Source organism: Nycticebus coucang, chromosome 18 (genome assembly GCF_027406575.1).
Source record: "Nycticebus coucang isolate mNycCou1 chromosome 18, mNycCou1.pri, whole genome shotgun sequence".
Taxonomy (NCBI): Eukaryota; Metazoa; Chordata; class Mammalia; order Primates; family Lorisidae; genus Nycticebus; species Nycticebus coucang.
Window position 1 is genome coordinate 42,936,094 of NC_069797.1, and position 13,561 is coordinate 42,949,654.

Genomic DNA, 13,561 nt, shown 5'->3' on the forward strand with positions numbered 1-13,561 from the left:
GTGTTGCACATATCCAACAATTCACTATCTCTGAGTAATATCCCATTCTGGATATACCACAGTTCCGATTCCATGGTCCCAAGTAATGGGTATTTGGAAGTGTCATCCTCTAAGAAATAATTTGCCAAGACCTTCAAGCTCAGAGCTTGGATGAAGGTGGCTATGGGAAAACAAATCCTTAGAGGACAGGAAAATAACAAGAAGCCGGCAGAGCGTGTGGCTCAAAGAAGTAGGGCACCGGCTCCATATACTGGAGGTGGCAAGTTCAAACCTCGCCCCAGCCAAAAACAACAACAAAAAAAAAAAAAAAAGAAAAAAGAAAGAAAGAAAAAGAAAATAACATGAAGCCATGAAGCATCACCCTTTATAAAGGAATGGTCTTGTAGAATGCACTGACTTGTTTCTCCAATAGCCATGGATCATCTACTCTTTGCTAGACACAGCTGAGAAGGCAGAGAGAGGGGCAAAACGTGAGATTTTCCAGCAGTATCCCCAGCAGTATACAAGATAATCCCCGAGACAATCCTTTTTTCCAGGGAAAGGACAAAATAGAAATTTTATCTACTTTTATCTTTTTAAAAGGTTTCACTAAACAGCTTCAATATACAGGTTGCCACTGGGACCTTTCCCAGGTCACATACACATAGGTATCTGGAAGGAAGGGCCAGTCTCCGTGTGTGGGAGGGAGGGTGGGAGTTGACAGGGGTGCTCTTCTGCCTTTGCTGTCAGGATATTATGAATACTACTGTTTCTGTGCTGCCGGATGTCAATAATAACACTTTCTGGAAAATGTCTCATTAAAAAAAAATTGTTAATAATAAGTTACTGTGGCTCATGGGAGGCCCAGGCAGGAGGGAGGATGATTGAGCCCAGGAGTTTGAGACTAGCCTAGGCAACGTAGGAAGATCTGGTCTCCACCAAAAGAAAAAAAAAAAAAAAAATAGCTGGGCATGGTAGCATACAGCTATAAAGTGAGAGGATCACCTGAGCCCAGGAATTCAAGGTTAGAGTGGGCTATGACCATATCACTACACTCCAACCTGGGTGATAGGGCAAGACCTTGCCTCTCTTAAAAAAAAAAGCTGATCTTATAAAAACACAATCTTTAAATAGCAGAACCTTTGCAATATTTTTTTAATGGGACAGAGGAGCACCACAAAGAGATTTCACTTATAGCAAAGTACCTCAAAGTTGTTCTATACATGTTTTCATTTTACATGATTTCTGTGGTTTAAAAAATACCATAAAAATTTGTTCAAAACATACGTTATGTAGAAGAAAATCTTTGCTACCTTGTGTTAGAAAAGAATTCTTAGTTAATGCAGATCAGATGGGGCCAAAAAACAAACAAAAAAAAAACCAGTTCTTTGATACTACACCAGAAACATAATGTATAAAAGAAAAAAAATGTTAAGTTGAACTTCATCGAAATCACTACACAATAGAATTTTTTAACTGACAAAGAAAGCTACATGCTGGCAAGAACATGTAATAACTGAAACTCTTATACATTGCAAAATGGTACAGCTACTTAGAAAAGTGTTTGGCAGTTCCATTTACCCAAGTGAAATGAAAACCTGTGTTCACATAAAAACCTGTATGGGAATGTTTTAGCAGCTCAATTCATAATCACCCCAAACTGGAAACAACCTAAATGTCTCTCAGTGGCTGGATAAGCAGACTGGCACATCCATATAATACTGCTCTGTAATAAAAAGGAACAGAAAAATAAACGCCACATGTTCTCACTTATAAATGGGAGCTAAACTAAGGCTATGCAAAAACACACAGAGTGGTGTAATGGACATTGGAGACTCAAACAGGGGAGGGTAAAAAGAATGAGGGATGAAAAATGACCCATGGAGTACAACAGACAGCAAGAAGTTAAGTTTGTTAAAACGCAAAAAAAGAAAAGAAAAAAAGAAAAAAAACAGCCAAAATTCATAGGACTGTACACCAGAAAGAGTTTTACTATACATAAATTAAAAACTAAGTTGATTCCATACACTTTTAAAAAAAAAAAAAATAAGCCCTTTCTAATCTCTATGTGTACTACATTTCCATATCTGTTTAACAAGGAATTATAGGGCGGCGCCTGTGGCTCAGTCGGTGAGGCACCGGCCCCATATACCGAGGGTGGCGGGTTCAAACCCGGCCCCGGCCTAACTGCAACCAAAAAAATAGCCGGGCGTTGTGGCGGGCGCCTGTGGTCCCAGCTGCTCGGGAGGCTGAGGCAAGAGAATCGCTTAAGCCCAGGAGTTGGAGGTTGCTGTGAGCTGTGTGAGGCCACGGCACTCTACCGAGGGCCATAAAGTGAGACCCTGTCTCTACAAAAAAAAAAAATAAGGAATTATAAGCAATTCCCTAATCTATTTAAAAATATTTCAAACAAATGGGTTTCAGAGGGGCCTGAACTCTTATTTAAAAACTTTTCTGAGCATCCTGCAAGAACAACTGATTGACTATCCTCTCCTTAGGACATGCCCTTTGAAATTATTGCATCAGAACTGACAGATCAGGACTTTATTAAACAACAAAATAGCCGGGCCTTGTGGAGGGTGCCTATAGTCCCAGCTACTTAGGAGGTTGAGGCAAGAGAATTGTTTAAGCCCCAAGAGTTTGAGGTTGCTGTGAGCTGTGAGGCCACAGCACTCTACCAAGGGCAACATAGTGAGTCTGTCTCAAAAAAAAAAAAAAAAAAAAAATACATATATCGGGAGTCTATGTGCAAACATTTTACTGATAGAGCTATGTGATTTTTAGATGTTTGGTAGCCATTGTTCTAGGGGTTTCAGTCTGTTTCTAGCCAGGACCTACGAGCCAGGCCTTCTCTGGCCCGACATAGATTAGAATTCCTAGAGAGAGCGGGGTGGTTGGGGGGGGAGCACACAAACACCCACCAGGCCCAGACACACCTCTGAGGGCCACTGGGTTCCCGCAAGCCTGTTCTGAGAACAGGCTGGCAGAGGCCCACACTCTGAGGTGCATGGTGAACCCAGTCAGGGCTGTCCCGGTGGGGACACAGCTCGGGTATCTCCTTGAGGAGCAGAGTCCATGAACCTCTGTCTCCTCAGCCTGGCACTCAGACTCACTGCCTTTTCTGAGGCAGAACTCTGGGAGCTTTTCCATCATGGCTTCCCCCCTGGGCCCCTGCCAAGTCAACAGTTATGATGGGAAAAACAGCCACCAAGAACAACAGGCATCTCACAAATAGACACAGACAAGAATAGCCCGGCTGGGCTGCTGCATCCTGTGGGGCCCAGCCTAGCCGGGTGCAACCTGGCACAGCCCAGCACTCCCTGGAGGGAGGGTGGTACCGAAGGTGGGAAGGCCGAAAGGAAGTTAAGGAAGCAATTAGAATGAGGCAAACAGAATTTCAGACCAGGAGATGCCAAACAGACTGTCAGACACATTTGTTTGCTGTCATTACTGCCAGGCAACAAGGCAGCTCTTTCCCATGTTGTCTGTCAACTCAGGCTGGTGTGCAGGCCTCCAGGAAAGGTTTTTCATTTTGTTTTTTTAAGCTACACAAAACTTTTCTTCTGTCCTTTAAAGTCAAGTCATAGTTCCAGACCCAGCCCTTCCAGCCAGCTCAAAGGAACGGAAAGGGCTTTGAGTTTCCTGTTTGGTAGCCAAAACCACTGATTTCTGGCCCCTTTGAAAGTCTGGAAGGCAGAAATTCCTTTTAAAAGTAGAACCATTAAAAAATGAATGCCTTGTGGCAGCAACAGACATGTAGGTTTCTTCTCCTTGGTGCTAGAAGCAGGTCCCCACCTTGGAATCCTGCTCACTTGAACAAACTCCTTCCAGGAAGCAGGGTCCAGCAGAGGAGCCGAGCTTCTCAAACCCAAGCACCTGGCGCTCTCTGGGAACCATTATCAGCTGAGATAGGCCTCAGCAGGTGCACAGAGAGAGGAGGGAAATGGACGTCTACCAGCCTCACCACTGTACATCTGGAAGCTAGATGATCCCTTGCCTATCTGCGTTGAGTACGAGGATTCAGTCTTGGCCTCAGAAGATTCACGTTCAAATCTGGGCTTTGTAATTTCAACGTTCTAGCTACTTGACCTTAAAAGAGTTATTTAACCTCTCTCTGCTTCAACATCTTTTTCATCTGTAAATAGAAACCATGCCTAAGCCATAGGGTTGCTAAGTGTAAGTAAAATGAGATAAATAAAGTCCAGAGAAAAAGGTCCCTATTGACTCTACCCTACTTGGGTTGCCCACACTTTTTTTTTTTAGTGATTTTGGTCTCCTCTTTTCTCTCCTGTTACGCTAAAAGGCAAAGCTTCCCCTGTCTGCAAGTCAAAGTATCCATCAAAATGGAGAAATGTGACTAAAACGCCCCCATTACACTTTCCACTTGTAATTTTCTATGAATCCAAGCCTCTTAAGGCACTTGGCAGTTGGTGCTCTAACCTACTACTCATACACACAATGTTAGTTAGCTGCACAGGCTGTAATGAGTCAGATTGCCAAGGTAGGAGTGGTTTTGAGCACTTGACCAAGCCAATTAGCTTTTCTGAGCCTCAATTTCCTATTATGTAAAATGGGCGCAGTAAAATAAGACTCTCTCCCACACCCGAATTGCATAAGACATAAGATAACATGTGTATGAAAGTGCTTTGTAAACTTCAAGGCTCTCTATATATTTTGTTCCTGTCACAATCTGTTTCTATTTATACAGCTATAAAAGAAAGCATTGGACCTTGGTACAGTGGCTCAGGCCTGTAACCCCAGCAATTTGAGAGGCCAAGGGGAAAGGATCACTTGAGGCCAGGAGTTTTGAGACCAGCCTGGACAATATAGTGAGATCCTGTCTCTACATAAAAATTAACCAATATGGTGGTGTAAACCTATATATCCAGCTACTTGGCAGGCTGAATGGGGAGAGTAGCCTGAGCCCAGGAGCTCAAGGCTGCCATGAGTTCTGATCCCGCCACTGCACCCTAGCATGGTCTACAGAGTAAGACCTCATCTCTTTATTAAAAAGACAACAACCTATTGGTACAAATAAAAAGTTGAGTTTTTAAAAATTAAGATACAATCACATTACCATCACTCTTTTAAATTATACAATTCAGTGGTTCTTGGTATAGTCACAAGATTGTGCAGCTTTCACAACTATTTCCAGAATATTTTCACACTCCACAAAAGAAATCTCACCCCGGGAGGCACCTGTGGCTCAGTTGGTAAGGCGCCGGCCCCATATACTGAGGGTGGCGGGTTCAAACCCGGCCCCGGCTGAACTGCAACAAAAAAAAAATAGCTGGGTGTTGTGGCGGGCGCCTGTAGTCCCAGCTACTCGAGAGGCTGAGGCAAGAGAATCGCTTAAGCCCAGGAGTTGGAGGTTGCTGTGAGCTGTGAGAGGCCATAGCACTCTACCGAGGGCCATAAAGTGAGACTCTGTCTCTACAAAAAAAAAAAAAAAAAGAAAGAAATCTCACCCCATTAGCAATCACCTTCCATCTCCCTTGCCCCCTGCCTCTGGCAACCAGAAATCTACTGTCTCTAGGGATTTGCTCAAAGCACTGTACATTTTAAGGGATAGTTACAATGAGCTCCTTTGAAAGTACTTTTAGGCATTCAGTGAGAAGGCAGCGAGAACGTCTAGGTAGAGATACAAAGGAGGATTAGAGTACCCAGCCCAACACACGTGACATTCTGCAGGGAAGGGTCACATCAGTCCTTTTTCCGTTCTCATTCTTTTCTCCAACCATGGCTGGCCAGATGAGGTTTCCTATTTTGGGTCAAAGTAAGCCACAGGCTTAAAACTGAAAACCAAGTGAAATAGCATTGGCTCCTGATTGGATATCACCTGTGAGGAAGCATATGGGGAAAGTGAGAAGGACGAAAGAAAGAAAGCGAGAAAGAACAAAGAAGAAAAACCTCCAGAATTAGAACCCGAGTGCAACTAAAAGAAACTGTGAACATTTAGCTAAGAAGAAAGAAGATTAAAGGGGATTTCTTCCATCTTCTCTGCAATAAAAACAAGAGGAAACAGACTTGGATGAAAATAAGAGAGACTTGGGTTAATCACAAAGAACTTCCTGACTCTGTTTCTTCCATACTGGGACAGAGGAAGAACTAGGATAGAACAAAGCCATTTGTATGTGTTCATGGTTTGCAAGAAAGATGTCAAATATCTGTCTAGAAACCCCTGAAATGGAGGTAAAAACCATGTGTGCTGCCCTGGGACAGAAGGATGGCTTTCTTAAGGTCCCTTTTCCCACGGCTTTGAGCTATAATGAGCCTCAATTCACCCTCACATTTCCTAAACATATGGAAGGAGAGGCAGGGAAGGGACTAGCTCTAAAGGAGGAATGTCTGTTAAGTGGAGTCCTAAAATACCAAGGGCATGGGAGTGTTCAGATGTCTGGAATTGCAAAAACAAAAGGTGGTGAGAGGGCCTGGGAGCCACATTTTGTTGCTGAAAGGGGCGTCTTAACCACTTAATGATCACACCTTTCAAACTCACCTTCCTGTTGACCAACATGAACTGGGCCCAATATCACCTAGGCTGTTTTCAGGGATATTCTTAGGGAATCAGACAGAGAGATCCTAAAAGATCTGCTTGATTGTTCAGTGGAAAGGATGTGAGCTTTGGAACTGAGAGGCCTTGGACTCAGCCCTCACCAGCTGTGTAGCCCTGGGCAAGTCATTTCATCTTTCTGAACTTTAGGGTCCCCTGTACAAAAGGGAGAAAAATAACCTCTATTCCATATTCCTGAAGGACATTGTGAAGATTAAATGCATGTGTGTATATGAAGGACAGAGCTTGGCTCACAAAAAGCATTTAATAAAGGTCTCCTTTTACACCACCATGGGCTTTCAGGATTTAAAATGAAAGCTCCATAACTAGTCTAGAGGGGGCTGGGCTGTCCTGCCAAAGCTCCCCAGACCCTATTCCGAATCCCTCTGCAGCTACAGACGCCGTAACCTCCTCTCCCACAAAACTTCCAACTTCCCCAACAGCCTCCGAGGGGCCTTAGGCAGTATGGCTGTACTCTGTTGAACCAAGAGCAGGATAAGCCTCTCTTGTCTGCGGCAAAGAGTTAGCTAGGACAGCAGATGCCAAGGTAAACATGCAGTCAGTGAGAAAACAGATGCTGCCAGCTCTCAGCATGCTCAGGAGTGAGGCCTGGGAAGCACGCCTTTTCCAGAAGGATGGAGAGTGGGGGATGCCTGCAGTCAGATATCCCTGTGCTCTACAGAAGAGAGGTTAACATGGTACCCCAGCAGGTCTGTTCGGGGATGCTAACTTCTGAGTTAAACACTAAGGGTGGTGGGATCAGGATGTGATGACAGTCAGCCATTAAGAGCTGGGCCCCCTGCGGTTTAAATATAAACCTAAAACTTTTAAAGGACTGAGGTAATGGAGCTCAAATTTCTTTTCAAGCCATTAGGCCCTTGAAAACGATTCAGAGTTGCTGGAGTTAAAAAAGATAATGCAAATTAATATGCCTAGGAAGAACAAATACCAATCTCTTGATTTATGTTTTAGTCTATACTCCTGTTCCCAAAGCAAATTGGGCATTGGCAAATGAAAAATGTCCTTATGGTTCAAGGGATGTCTTTGAAGTCAGTGAAAAAAAATCTACAACCCCCAAAGTAAGTTGTTCCACCAACACCAATCTAGGCAAAAAAAGTCCAGGAAAGCCACTCTCCAAGACTGAGGCCATATTCTACAGAGGGGATTGCTTTGAAAATATTTTAACAAGCAATCACTACAGTGAAATTGGAAAGAGTTTATAGATGAGATTGAGGAGGCGCCTAAAATGATTAAATTATGAAAAATAGCAATAATAGCTTATATTTTTATGGTGTGCTTACTACTGGCATGTAATTCAAAGCAAAGTAGTTTAATCTTCCCAGCAACCCCAGGAGGTAGGTACAATCATCCTCCCCATATTAAAGATGAAGAAAGGCAAAGAGGTTTGGAAAATACGCATAAGGACAAATAACCGATAAATGACAGAGATTCAGGCAGTCCAGCTCCAGAGTCTAGGGAAGAATGAATACGGGTAACGAGAGTGTTGTCCAAATGACTTCCTAAAAAGGGTGCCTAAACCGAATTAGACAGCCTACCCACTCCCGGCCCTGCGTGGCTAGAATTAAAACTGACATGTATGTAGGATGCCAGAAAAAGAAAAGCACTTTCACATATGTTAACTGATCCAACCTCCAAAACAGAGGAGGAAATTGAAGTCCAGAGCTGTTAATGTAACTTCCTTCCCCAGTTTTTCACAGCTTATAAGTCAAGGTCAGAACTTTAAACCTATAGCTTTTGACTCCACAGTCAAAAGTCCCAACATTTCTCTAGAGGGTATTCACTTGGAAAGTCAGTCTCTCTGATGAAGAAAGATGGATCAATCTGTCAGAACTTATGAAAATCTTTTAGGCTATTCACATTCCTCTGCTCTGATTCCATATTTACTCAGCAACTACCTAAATTTAATTCTCTCGCTCAAGTGGGTTTACCTTCAAGGAAGACAGCACATGGTCCAAGCTTTCAGAATTATCTGCTCCACTATAAATTGATGAATTAGAATTCTGGCTTACCAATTAGCTTCCTGTGAGTTGTGTTACACAGAATCACTTTACCAGAGCTTGGTCACTCCTGAATGAATGGATAATATTAAATCTCTAAACATACAGTGTTTAATGCTGATTGAGGACCACAGATGAAACATTCTCTGAGTCCCAACCTAAAAACAGCTTTTCTAGGACACTTACTAAATGAATAAATGACTCTTATTTCAAAAGTCTTGAAAAAAAATTAAAAGCTAAGAAGCTCCTTAATATTTCTTCTTTCTTTGACATCTGGACTTCATAGCAAAGAATGATGAGAGAATCAAGAAGAATGCTTTGAGAATTGTAAAGGGAAGTAATTAGTCTGCTGGGATCTCATGCAGTGGACTGCAGTTTGGGTACAGTGGAGGATCCCGAAACAAAACATCCACGTGACTCTAACCAGTTTTAATTTCACAGACTCACAGACCATTAGGACTTGAAGGGCCCCCTGTGCCTGAAGGTCACTCACTCACCTGAAGCATGGCTCTTGCCTACATGTTGAACAAACCTCTCCTCAAATACTTTCAAGGGATAGAGAATTCTCTACCTCCCAAGGAAGTCCATTCTATTGTCAAACACGCTGACAATGCCAAAATTTCTTATATGAGCTGATCTTTATCTCTTTGGAGCTCTCTGAGTCCTCTATTGTTAGATCCTTGGCACTGTGACACTTTGGGTTGGTTACAGATTTAAAGCTCCACCTCGCCTATACCAACGTTTCTTCTGTGGTCTAAATTTCTTCAAGTTCAGTAGTTCGTTATAATGAACAATTACACAGTTAGGTAAACTAACTAGATTTAATTCCCAATTCTGGTACCTTCTCTGCCATGTACTCTTGGTTTGTTCACCTCTCTGGTCTTAAGTTCCTCATCTGTGAAATGGGACAATATCCAGCCACCTTCTACCAGTCCCTTCAAATGTTCTGAACGTGGTATGGTCTAATCATGACCTGATCACAATCACCACTATCTTCTATAACTTGATTTTACTTCCTCCCAGATATACTCCCTAAACATTATCCTCCCCTTTCTATCACTACTTAAAATAGAAGGCCTTACTTAAACAATCTGCCTTCAGGTTGATGAACATGCTCTTCCCTACTGTGGCAGTTGTCCAGCATTAGGCTTTCCTCCAGTGATCATCTGCCTTTAACCTCTACATTCATATATCCTCAGGGCCTGGATTCAGAGTTGAGTTATATGAAACAGCATGAAGAAGAGACAAGGTTACTGAAAAGGGTCATGGTAGCAAGAATGGTGGGATTGAAGAAATCACGGCCAGAGAGTCTCATGAAAGAGACACAAGCATATAAATGGTAAGAAGGTTTGAGTGCAGGATACTTGCCAAAGCAAGAAAGCTGGGTACTGATGATTCTTGGTATTCCCTCCAAAAATGGAACAGAATTGGGTCAGAATAACTAGCCTACCCACTCTCGCCCCTGCCGGGCAAGGCTGTATCATCTGCCTCCAACGGGGATGACATCCCTGGGCAGATCCCTGAAGCCCTGAACAAAGATTACGTCATCTGTGAAATGAGGGGATTGACTAAGGTCTCTTACAAGGGTGAACAGTCTGTGAGTCCAAGTTCAAGAAAATAGCTGCCTCACACATTTAAATGAACATTTCTGACTCAGAGTTAGACTACTTTCATGTTTTTAAACTTCCTGTTTATGTGCATAAATACCAGGGTTTTCTGCTCATCAGCTAACCTATCTTATCTGATTCTTTGTTTAAGACACTCATCCTCAAGACACAGAAACTTAAATCCCTTCCACATATGTTGGTGCTCAATCTTCTTTCTTGGCCAACGTGAAAGTGTCAGGCTCATTGTGAAATATCAGCCACTGTAAAATCACCTGGGCAAAAATTTGGGGTGGAAGGGCACAGGGGAGTGGAGGTGGATCTAAATGTCCAATAATAAAGAATCTTGTGGTGTGGGCACGTAAAGAAATGCTGTGCCTCCATGATTATAAGCCAACAAATATTTAATGAGCAGCCCTGTCCAAGCCTCTCTAGGCACCACAGAGAATAAAGCTAGTTGATCTAGCTGTGTAGAAAACAGGACTAAAATATATAAATTAAGTATGAAGCAGTATAATTCACTGTCATAAATTATAGCTGTTGAAGGAGTTCAGAAGATGGATGGGACAGAGAGGTTGAGAGCACAGCAGGCGGGCTGAGCACATCAGAGGACATTCATGGGGAGTAAGTATGTCCAAAGAGGCTCTGAGGCCTTGAATACCCGCAGAAGTACAGGTGACCCACCAATTATGGCTTAAGCAGCTAGAAGGGCATATTTATTGCTTGTTAAGGACTCCTCACAGCATAACCCATCTATATCCCCATCGCTTTTCTAGGGAGAGTCATACTCAAAGAGAAGTCCTGAGATGTCTGCAACATATAGTAATAAAAATAACAATATCGCAAAAGGGCTTCTGTCATGAGTGGCACACGTGGGGCAACTCAACTGCTCTTTGTGCGGAACCGACATCAAGAGATTTTAGAAGCATAATTTTTTGGTACCTGGGCAGCTAAAATAAATAAATAACAATATGGCTATATTTTCCATACTTTGATGGGCCTTAGGGCATTGTCAGAAGCACTATTTACGTCTCATAGTGACCCAGGAGGATGTGCAGGTGAGGAAAGACAACAGTGGATGGGCACAGAACCAGTCGTTTGAACCCCCATCTCACAAAACTTCTGCCTCTCTTTCAGGCAACTGCTTTGTGTGTGAGCATTGTCCATTGTGTCCACAGGGCACTCTCATCACTCCCCTACCACTGATCTCTCCTTAGTGAAGGGGGTGGAGAGGGTGTGGGATCCTTAACGGCACTGGGCAGTAAATCTAAAAGCAGAACTTGTTTGCTTTTAAACAAGGACCAGCCAGTTGGACCACTGAGTGGGTGTTCCCATGCAAATTCCAGCGCTTTCATGTTGCTCCATGAACTGAGCCCAGGCATGACAGCAAGCCCGTGGTTTTCTGCAGCCAGCTAAGGAGCCTTTGATTAGGTTTAGAGAGGGACTCAATTAGCATCATGGAAACACAGAGCAGTTTTCAGAAAGGAAAGGTCAGCAGCAAGCCCCAGCATTTGTTATTGGCCATCTGCCAAGCAGGAAGTGCTACTCAGATCTATTTTTAATCATCTTCCCTAGGCTAGGGCTCCTGGGAGAATTCAGAGGCCAGGGTTATTCCAAGATAAACATTTAATTGCTACTTTTCTGTATACATTTTTAAATAGTCCCTGCATATGCAAGACCATCTTAAACATATAGAGGCCCAGTTCTTGGGTTCTATCACTCCAGCATCTACATACAAGGTTATCTTTGGAAGCCATGGTTACGGATCACTTGTTAGAATAATTACTTGAGGCTGTCTGGGACATCAACTAACTCCATACAACATAATAATCCCTTCAGCCAGTAGATTTTGGGTATTTGCTCTGGTTTCAAATGACAGGGAAGAGGTGGGAGTTTAGGCCCAGGAGTATGTGTTCATTCATTTCCCAAAGAAGTGAAACCAGTGAAGCTAACTGTGCAAACTTCCTTGTCACTCCATTTTTACTTTAAACACATTTATCACTTGAGAAGGCTCATCCAAGCAGCAATCTCATTAGTTACTAAAGATATGGATTGTCTAAAGAGAGGGGAGTGGTTTCATCTCAGTTCCCAAGGACCCAGCCTGCACTGTGGCTGGTCTATCCAGGCAGGAGAACATTTTGTCCACTGGCTACTTACCCTTCCTGTCTCTCAGGAGCACTAATCTCTCTCAGTTCAACCCAACCCAAGGAATGAGACATCTCTGAGAGGTCTGGACAGGGAATCTGGCACAGCCAGGGCAGACTGTGTAGTAAGAGCCTGGCTGGACCAGCCCCTGCATTCTCCCAGCCCACACGTCACACACAGAATTTCCTTGTCTCTTGACACTCACAAACCTTCAGCTTCCAATTCCCACCCCAAGGTAAAGCCTAAGTATATGTACAATTGTGCCCCAGCCAAGCTGAGCTCCATCTGCCAGTAAAGGATTGGTGACATGCAGCTGGCCAACACCAGAGCCTGCCCCAACACAGCACAGGGAGCTGGAGGACCCTGCGTGGAAAGGGGTCTGCTCAGCATTTCACCCACCTCCCTACCTTTCCTCTGCTCTTCTCTTAGGAGCTTATCTGTCAGTGAGCAGCCGGTGGGAAAGCTAAGCTGAAAGGGCACCTTGGCTGTGGGATCCTTGCCTAAGAATATGAAATAGGAGACTGGGTATTTGGGGCAACTTAACACCAGCCTGAACCCAGTCAGAGGGCCAGGGAGGAAGGGACAGATAGACAAGCATGTACTTCAGAGGAGCCTTAACTCCCTTGGCTAGGGGCTAGAATCCCTCCCACCACCACCATGCAGGGGAACTCTGTTCCAGCGAGCTGGGCACACATGTCCCTGAAGAAAAAAAAAAAGGGCCACAGCATAGGGTCACTCCCCCTGACCCAGTTGGACCAGATATTAATTAGGGCTCCTGAGCCCTGCTGACTCTTGAGTTCCTCTTCTCGTCTGGTTTCAGGAGACAAGGGAGTTAATCAGCAAACAGCTTAAGAAAGGATGACTCTCTGCCCCTGCTGAGGCTCTCAGAGGATCACCTGTGCTCTTCCTCCATCCTTCCTCTGTTTGCCATGAAGCTACGGGCCAGAAAACCCTATTTAGAAAACAATACAGAAGACATCTGGGGTGTCATGTTTGCTCCAAGTGCAAGATGCTCAGAAACGGGGGGTTACCTTGTGATTTCAGAGCCAGACAAACCGCTTAAGAAGGACCAAGATAAGAACCCGGGCTGGGTTCCTCTGCTAATTCAGTGCAAGAAATGGGCCATGTGATAGAGCAAGGACCACAGAGTCAGGCCCAAATTCAAATTCTGGTTCTGCCATTTCCCAGCCGGGTCCCCTAGGTCACCTCAATCTGTCTAAGTCTCACTTTCTTCATTGACAATAGGAACAATAGTAGTACAT

The 13,561-nt window shown here is 43.8% G+C and overlaps 1 protein-coding gene and 1 pseudogene across 1 annotated transcript in view; one reads left to right on the top strand and one right to left on the bottom strand.

Moving 5' to 3' along the window:
• The window catches only part of YPEL2 (yippee like 2), a 74,244-nt gene that overhangs the window by 11,103 nt on the left and 49,580 nt on the right, over positions 1 to 13,561 (bottom strand). The gene's annotated exons all lie outside the window — the stretch shown is intronic.
• On the top strand, positions 10,998 to 11,146 carry LOC128571460 (uncharacterized; annotated as a pseudogene).